This window comes from Lutra lutra, chromosome X (assembly GCF_902655055.1).
Source record: "Lutra lutra chromosome X, mLutLut1.2, whole genome shotgun sequence".
NCBI lineage: Eukaryota > Metazoa > Chordata > Mammalia > Carnivora > Mustelidae > Lutra > Lutra lutra.
The window spans coordinates 27238808-27247496 of NC_062296.1; positions in this window are offsets into that span (position 1 = coordinate 27238808).

Consider the following 8689-nt stretch of genomic DNA (forward strand, 5'->3'; position numbering starts at 1 on the left):
TATACCCCCCACACACTTATGTTTATAGTAGTGTGATAGCAGAATGTATCTTTTTTTAAAGGTTTCCCTACTTTCCAATTTATTTAAAAATGGTACTTTTGAATGTATGCATTTCGAATACACGACTAAGAGTTCGTATCTCATGGGTGGTTTACATGTGGTTGGAGCAGTCTGCAGACATTAGAGGTAGCTTAGCATTCTAGAAAAGGCTGTTGTCACAGTGTCTAGAGCAGTACTGTGTGCTTCCTGGGCCACAGTATTGTCTGATGAATTTGAAAGAAGCAAACAAGATATGGCTTAATTTCCCCCTTGACACTCCCTTGGACTAATTTTGAGCCTCAATGGGAAGTCACTCAGTAGGTTTGTAATGTACATTACAGAAGTAAGCTTTACATACTGGTTTACCTTCCTTTAGCTTTGGAAATTTACCCTTGCCCTAGTTTGGAAAGTAAATTCTAGTCCTTTAATTCTCATTTGTAACAAATACATTAAAGACTACATTAAAATGATGCCTACAAGATTGTTCTTACTTAAAAAAGACTTGCTCCTACGATAAAAAAAATTTTTTTTGTGTGTATTCTATGGGTTACATTTCACTACTATCATTATTCTGTTCATCAAATTATCCCATATTGGACTATCAGAAGTCATTTCAAGCTAACTTCATTCTTTGAGTAGCTCCTTATTTTCTGGCACCACAAGATATTTCTGCTGTCCCAACCTTGGAATCAGCCATTTCTCCATGTAGCCCTGGTTCTTTTTACTAAGGAAGAGTAGATCTCAGATTCTGGGATTAGATGTGCCCAAAGTCATTAGAGCATTATCAGTACTTGGTCTTACCAGTTGACAGAGCCAGAAAATATGCAAGTGAAACTTATTACAAACCATGAGTTCATACTGAGAGCTCGGATTGAAATCCAACACCACAGAGTTCATTCTAGCTTTCTTCCCTTCCATATTGTAGCTTGAGAATTTTTAACCTATACAACTGAAAAAAAGCCATACATACTAACTAGAGTATACTATTTGGTTACAATTATTTTGTTTGAGGGTATATAGCCAAAAAATTGTGTTCAAACGTTTCTTGGGTTAGTTTTTTCTCCACCCCAAACCCTAAAGCGTTTATGTTATCTGTTTGAAATATGTCATATTCATTTGTTTCTTTTTGTATTCCATTTGGGGTTTCTGCCCTGCAGAGAGACATGTGAAGAAAAAAGAAAGACTGACTCATACACAGGGGAAATAAGGTAGTCAATAGAAACTGTCCCTGAGAAAGCTCAGACATTGGAATTACTAGACAAATATATGTATTTTTAAGTAGGCTCCATGCCCAATGTGGGGCTTGAACTCATGACCTCGAGATCCAGAGTTGCATGCTCTACTGACTGGGCCAGCTGGGCACAGTAAGATGACTCATTAAAAGTGCTGAAACAGGGGTGCCCGGGTGGCTCAGTGGGTTAAAGCCTCTGCCTTCAGCTTGGGTCATGGTCCCAGGGTCTTGGGATAGAGCCCCGCATTGGGCTTTCTGTTCATCAGGGAGCCTGCTTCCCCCTCTCTATCTGCCTGCCTCTCTGCCTACTTGTGATCTCTGTCTGTCAAATAAATAAATAAATAAATAAATAATCTTTTTTTTTTAAAAGTGCTGAAAGAAAAAGACTGTCAACTAAGAATTCTATATCCAGCAAAAGCTTTCTTGAAAAATAAGGGAGAAACCAAGACATTCCCAGATGAAAACTAACGGAATTTATTGCTAGCAGCCCTGACCTACAAGCAATACTAAACAGAGGTTCTCAGGCTTGAGTGAAAGAACAGTAGATAGTAACTTGAATCCACATTTTAAAAACTGATAAACTTCATTACATAGGTAAATATAAAGACAATACAAGTGGGTTTTTTTCTTTATAATGCCTTGTTTTAATCACCTCTTCTTCACCCCATCAGTGAAGAATGGATTCCCCAATGTGGAATTATGAGGATGGCCAAACACATGACACCGGACAGTATGTAGATGAGACTAACAGTAGTTTCTAAGTCACATATACTCACAGTCCAGGGGAAGAGGACACCACTTGTCATGGACGGACATAAGGGGTTTGCACTTGAGAACAGAGTGAACAAACAGGGTCGGTGGGAGGCAGACTTTCTAGTATCAAGAGGGTGAGGTGACCCTTGTTTCCCACAAAGGATGTAATTGGCTTGTTTGAATAATTCCATGGGCTGGCAGGGAACTGATCCCAGCTACTCAGGGATAAACAAGAACTGTGCCAGCTTCCCCATGATAAGAAGAAGTTTTTTGTTTTGTTTTTGTTTTGTTTTGTTTTGTTTTGGCTAGGGGACCTTATCCATGGGAGCAGAGTGGAGAGGTGAATTTGTGGTTAGTCTATTTGAGGCTCTCCTGATTTTACCAGCTGTCAGGGCAGCACAGAATATTAATTTTAGGACTGACATCACACCTAACCCCATGAATGTCTTATCAATTTCAATCTTGGTTATGACTAAAGTTTTTAGGGAGTAGAAGAGCCTCTCTAGGAAGTGAACTAAGTACTTGACCAGGAGGAAGAGGGCCATGTGGTGAAATGATGGTCAAAAAACATGAACTTTAGAGGGGTTCCCCTTTATGTCCCAAAAAGGCATTTGAGGGACCTGTGTGGCATTGGTACAGGGAGTGCGTGTCCCCAGAAGCCATGATTTTAGACTAATCAATGTCTATGGATATAGTGACACCCAGTGGGGGGGGGTGTCCATTTGCCGCTCTGTAACTTAAATAGAAGTTATCTGAGGAGCCCATAATGCCTTTCAATTAAATCAACTTCCTGCACCCTATAGGGGAAATCCCATTGAATGCCTTCTTTAAGAGCCAGCATTGTATATTCTGAGAAATGAAATGAGTGCCCTTGTCACTAACAGTAATATAACTCCAAAGGTGATAAGGAACATCCTGGTAAAGCCTTGCATTGTGTGTGGCCTTAGCATATGTAGAGACACATGTGCTTCTTTTATATTTTGGATATCTGTGAGGGAAGAGATTTCCAGAGTTCTTTACTCCAAAGGGGGCAACTCTTTTTTTTTTTTTAAAGGAGAGTCATATTTATTTATTTTTTTTAAAGATTTTATTTATTTATTTGACAGACAGAGATCACAAGTAGACAGAGAGGCAGGCAGAGAGAGAGGAAAGGAAGCAGGCTCCCCGCTGAGCAGAGAGCCCGATGTGGGGCTTGATCCCAGGACCCTGTGATCATGACCGGAGCCGAAGACAGAGGCTTCAACCCACTGAGCCACCCAGGCGCCTCCAAAAGGGGCAACTCTTAGGCAGTGGTCCAATGGTTTTTTAAAAATGTGCAAATGAGGGGCACCTGGGTGGCTCAGTTGGTTAAGCCTTTGCCTTTGGCTTGGGTCATGATCCCAGGGTCCTGGGATTCAGCCCCTGCAGGGCCCTGGGATTGAGCCCCACATTGGGCTCCCTGCTCAGTGAGGAGTCTGTTCCTCCCTCTCCCTCTGCCCCCACCTCCTGTTTGTGTTCTCACTCTCTGTCAAATAAATAAATAAAATCTTTTTTAAAATGTGCAAATGATACTATTTGCTGGCCAAGCATCCAATGTTAAAATGACTACCTGAAATATGGCCAGTTGTACTGACTCTTGGTGTTGCCATCCTTTTCAGGGACTCTCCATTATGGAATGAAAACTATCAACATTCTACTGAACTGCATCATGTATGATGGTGCAATGCCATCCATAAAGTGTCTGGACTCCCATTCCTGGTCACTCAATTGATCCTAAAAGAGTCCCTAGGTAGCCAAGGGTCTGGGAGAAATTTGACCTCCTCTAGCATCGTGGCCTCTGGCAAGGGACTGAGGATAGAGAAGACCAGCCTCCTGTACGTGGGATCTACCAGAGGGTCCAGGTTTGGCTCCACCTAGTAGCGAGGAAGTCTCAGTAGCTGTGATCTGCTTGTGATACTGCTTCCATGACACAAAGCATAATGGGCAGCTGGGTGTAGAAGGTCACAGTCTAAGGGACTGTGAGAGCCTTGACTTTCAGGAGATCTCTGTATGTGGCCAGCAAATTGCTGCCCTAATAGTACAGTGCAGGGCTATGAAGGGCAATTTCTTATATTAGAAGCCTATGGACCACTTACTGTCATCATAGGTTGTCTAGCGATTACAGGAGGCGTGAAAGGAGGCATGAAGGAGTGTCTGAGGACACTAATAGGAGTGCTTGTTGATTTCAATTTGGACAGATTCTGGAGCTTTTTGTTGGAGCCAACAAGGTGGCTCCAGTTTGCAAGCAACAACATGAATGAAATAAAGTAAAATTTGTAAATGAAGAATATGGTATCTCCAGAACACCCCCACCGCCCCCAAATCCTAGAAGATATTGGACTTGTATTAACATTGTGGGTGCTAAAGGGTCAACAGGTATTTTCTTAGGTGTCAGAGATGGAAAAACCCTCAGTTTACTAAAGAATTTTCAGGAATGCAACAGAGATGGCGGGGCCTTGTACTATGCGTGGCAATGGTCTGTCTCCTTTTTGTGAGGTGCTTTATGAGTATTTATATATTGTTAGTAAATGTGTCAAATGAATCTCCCTGGAGGAGGATGTCATTAATGTAACATCGTGTCTGTGTTTCTAGAGAAAGGTGGTTGCAGTTAGGATCTTGCTAGCAAAGACCGTGTGTAATGGCAAGGCTGCTGAAGTACCCCATGGGTAGCTTGGTAAAGCATGTCCTTTCAGAGGTGAAGGCAAACAGCTGCTGAGAGCCTGTTGAAATAGACACTGAACAGAATATATTATTCAAGTCTAACTAGCAAAATATTTCCTAGTGGATGGAGTCAGTCATTCCAATAGTCAGTATTGGCTACGGGGGTCTTGAAGGATAGGGCCAGAGCACTGATGAATTCATTCCATTCATTCTTTCCAGGTTTAAGAACAGGCCAAACTGAGATGTTAAATGAAGAAGCAGTGGGGATAATCACCCCTTCACTAATTAGGTCTTCTATAATAACTTTTAATCCTTCAGGGCCCTGTTTTAAGTTACATTGGGCCATCTTAACTTTTTAAACTGGGGAATCCATGGCATCTCACTTAGCCAAGCCAACTGATAAGGGCCAGAGACTTTATATAATTTTCACTTATTACTCAATTGGGTCAGAATGTCTGTGCCCACTAGATGGTATTTTAGGGTAATAGGTACTATGACCATGGGAATTTAGATAAAATAAAAATTCTAATCATTAAGGTGAGTCATACCTATTTGTACTTTCTTTTATATTCAGTAACTCCCTGAAGATTATAGAGAGTACCTTGTTTAAATTTAATGGGTCCCCAGGTATAACTGTAATTTGAGTCTCAGTATTGATCAAGTCCATGTAGGTTTGCCAATTGGTGCCTTTCAGCAAATGCTGACATTAATTCAGAGCCTATATTATAGGGGCACAAAACCAATCAGTGCCCTTTTGTCTTTTTGCTATATAATTCTTTTAGTAAATTTTGGATTTCCAATAGTGTCAAATTGTGTGCCTTTATTTCAATTTAGTTTTTTTTTTCTTGTAGCCCTGAGGAGTGAGCTCTTGGTTGCCATCAAGCCACAAGCAACAGAATGGTGTAGCAGAAGAGCTTTGGGTACACAATTCCACCATGATCCTACTCTTTTCCCCACAAGGGCTTCCCTTTGTTCTCCTATTTTTCTCTCTGTAAAAAGTCCCTAGTAAGAGTTCAGATTTTGGGATACCTGGGTGGCTAAGTTGGTTAAGCATCTGCCTTGGACTCAGGTCATGATCCCGAGGTCCTGGGATTGAGCTCCGCCTTGGGGGTCCCTGCTCCACAGGGAGCCTGTTTCTTTCTCTTCCTCTGCTCCTCCTTCTTATTGTGTGCTCTCTCTCCCTCTCTGTTAATAAAATATTTTTAAAAATTTTAGATTTCTAGCTAAGTAAAGCCTCAACTTTTAGTTTCTATTTCTGCCCACTCATCTGTGATGTGGACCTTCGTGGTGGTTTGGGGAAATGTTCAGGGACCCCGAGACCTGCCCCATAGGGCAGGTCTTCCTCCAGAGAATGCCAGTCAATCTTCCCTGGGTTGAGGTCCACATAGAGTAAAATCATTTTGTCTGTGACCTGCATGGGATCCATCAAGTCCCATGATCACAAGATTAGCCCTTTGACGCACTGGTGAGCAGCAGTGTTGGGCAAAGTCCAGGCACTCTGGGGCCTTATGCATTGGGAAAGCAATTAAGTACCAACATACTCCTTCCCTTTTTATTTTTTTAAAAAATTTTTTAAAGATTTTTTTTTAACAGACAGATATCACAAGTAGGCAGAGAGAGAGAAGAAGGGTGAAGCAGGCTCCCTGCTGAGCAGAGAGCCCAATGCGGGGCTGGATCCCAGAACCCTGGGACCATGACCCAAGCTGAAGGCAGAAGTTTTAACCCACTGAGACACCCAGGCGCCCCACTCCTTCCTTTTTTAAAAATTAGTACCTGGGCCATGGGTTACCACTGGATGTGCACCTCAATATTTTTGGGGGGTCAGGAGATCATACATGACAACAGCAAAGGAAGTAGCACCTCATGAGAGAAGCAAAGATGCTCATCTGAGCAACAATGATGGTTAGGCAACTGAGGTGCCATGCTTCATTCTCCCAGGATGGTGGCCTCCTTCCTTTCCAGAAACTTTACCAAGAGGTGTCCCCAGGCCCATCCTGGCAGCGCACAATCACAGACAAGTTTGACATGGCTGCCCAAGCAGCCAGTGACAATAACCAGGCTACACACAGTCACCAGAGCGCTACAGCCTCATCCTTGGTAGTTGGGACTCAAGTGCCAAGTGATTAGGATACTGCGTGTGCTGCCTTCACAGTCAGAAGTCTCAGGTACCACCTGCCAACCCCAGACCAAACCCAACGGTATGTCATACTAGGGTAAAGTCAATTAGCAGCAATGCTTGTCATGAGGATTGGAGCATTTGGTGAGAAGAGACACCAATACCTGGCAAAGAGCATAGAGTGCCCCACAAACTGAAGTGCAATTTCATCAGCAATTGGCAGCTCTGTCCCAGACAGCATTTGCCATATCATGGAAGCAGTTAATTAGCCATGACCCCTTAATTAAAACTAACCAGGTGTCTATGGTCATGGTTGGTCTATCCTCTTCATGATGCCAATTGTTTTGATCACCTCTTCTTCACCTCATTGATGAGGGAGGGATTCTTCCCTAGAATTATGGGGATGACTGAACACACAACATCCAACACTGGCCACATGAGATTGACCCTGTTTATTAGACACAGACACTTACAGCCTGAGCGAGGAGGGCACTGTATGTCACATAGAGCCATACGGGGTTTGCACATGGGATCAGAATGAACAACCAAGCATTGTGGGAAGGAAGTAGGCTTGGTGGTATCAAGAGGATAGGGTGTCCCCTGATTCCCATGGGAGAATGTGATTGGCTTGTTGAAATCATTCTATGGGCTGGCAGGGAATGAAAGCCCACCACTCAGGGATAAGTAGGCACCGTGCCTGGTCTCAGTGATAAGGAGGGTTGTTTGGCCAGAGGTCCTTAGCTGTGGAAGCAGAGTGGGATAGAAATTTGCCATTAGGCCATTGGAGGCATTCCGAAGTTTCCCAGATGTCAAAGCAACATGCAATATTAATTTTAGACTATGTATCACATTCCTTTTTCCCCTTTCTGATTTAAAAGACAACTGCACAAAACAATCATGATTAACCTGTATTGATGGGCATCTAGTGTATAAAGATGTAACTGGTATTTCAGTCAGCACAAAGGAGGGAGGAGGCAATGGAGCTCTCTTGGAGCAAAGTTCTTGAATTTTGACTCAATTTTTATAGGTCAATATGTTCATTTCAGTACCCGGGGAGGCCACTAAGAAAATAACTGAAAATATAGTAAAAGAAAAAAAAAACCAATAAGGTAATCAAAATGGTAGACCAGAAAATAATCCATTTAACACAAAATTAGGCAGTAATGGAGGGACTGATGAGCACAAAAGACATGAAATAGAAAAAACAAATAGCAAAAGAGCAGACATGAATTTCACCTTTTTGATAATTACATTAAATCCAAATAGATTAAACACTACTATCAAAGGGCAGAGATTGGAAGAAGGAATAAAAAAACATGATCTAATTATTTGCTGTCTACAGGAGACGTGCTTTGGATTCACAGACACAATTAAGTTCAGACTAAAAGGCTGGAAAAGATGTATCATGAAAACAGTAACCAAAAGAGAATTGGAGTGGAGATCCTAGTATCAGGCAAAATAGACTTTAAGATGAAAATTGTTAGTAGAGGCGAGGAAGGAGATTTTATAATAATAATAATAAGGTCAATAATTCAAGGAGATACAACAATTATAAATATATACACACCTAAAAACAGGCCATCCTCCATATATGTGAAGTAAACACCATCAGAATTGCAGGAAGAGGGGCGCCTGGGTGGCTCAGTGGGTTAAGCCTCGGCCTTCAGCTCAGGTCATGATCTCAGGGTCCTGGCATCAAGCCCCATATCGGGCTCTCTTCTCAGCAGGGAGCCTGCTTCCACCTCTCTCTCTCTGCCTGCCTCTCTGTCTACTTGTGATCTCTGTCAAATAAATAAATAAAATCTTAAAAAAAAAAAGAATTGCAGGGAGAAATAAACAATTCAATAATAACAGTTGGGGACATTACCTCC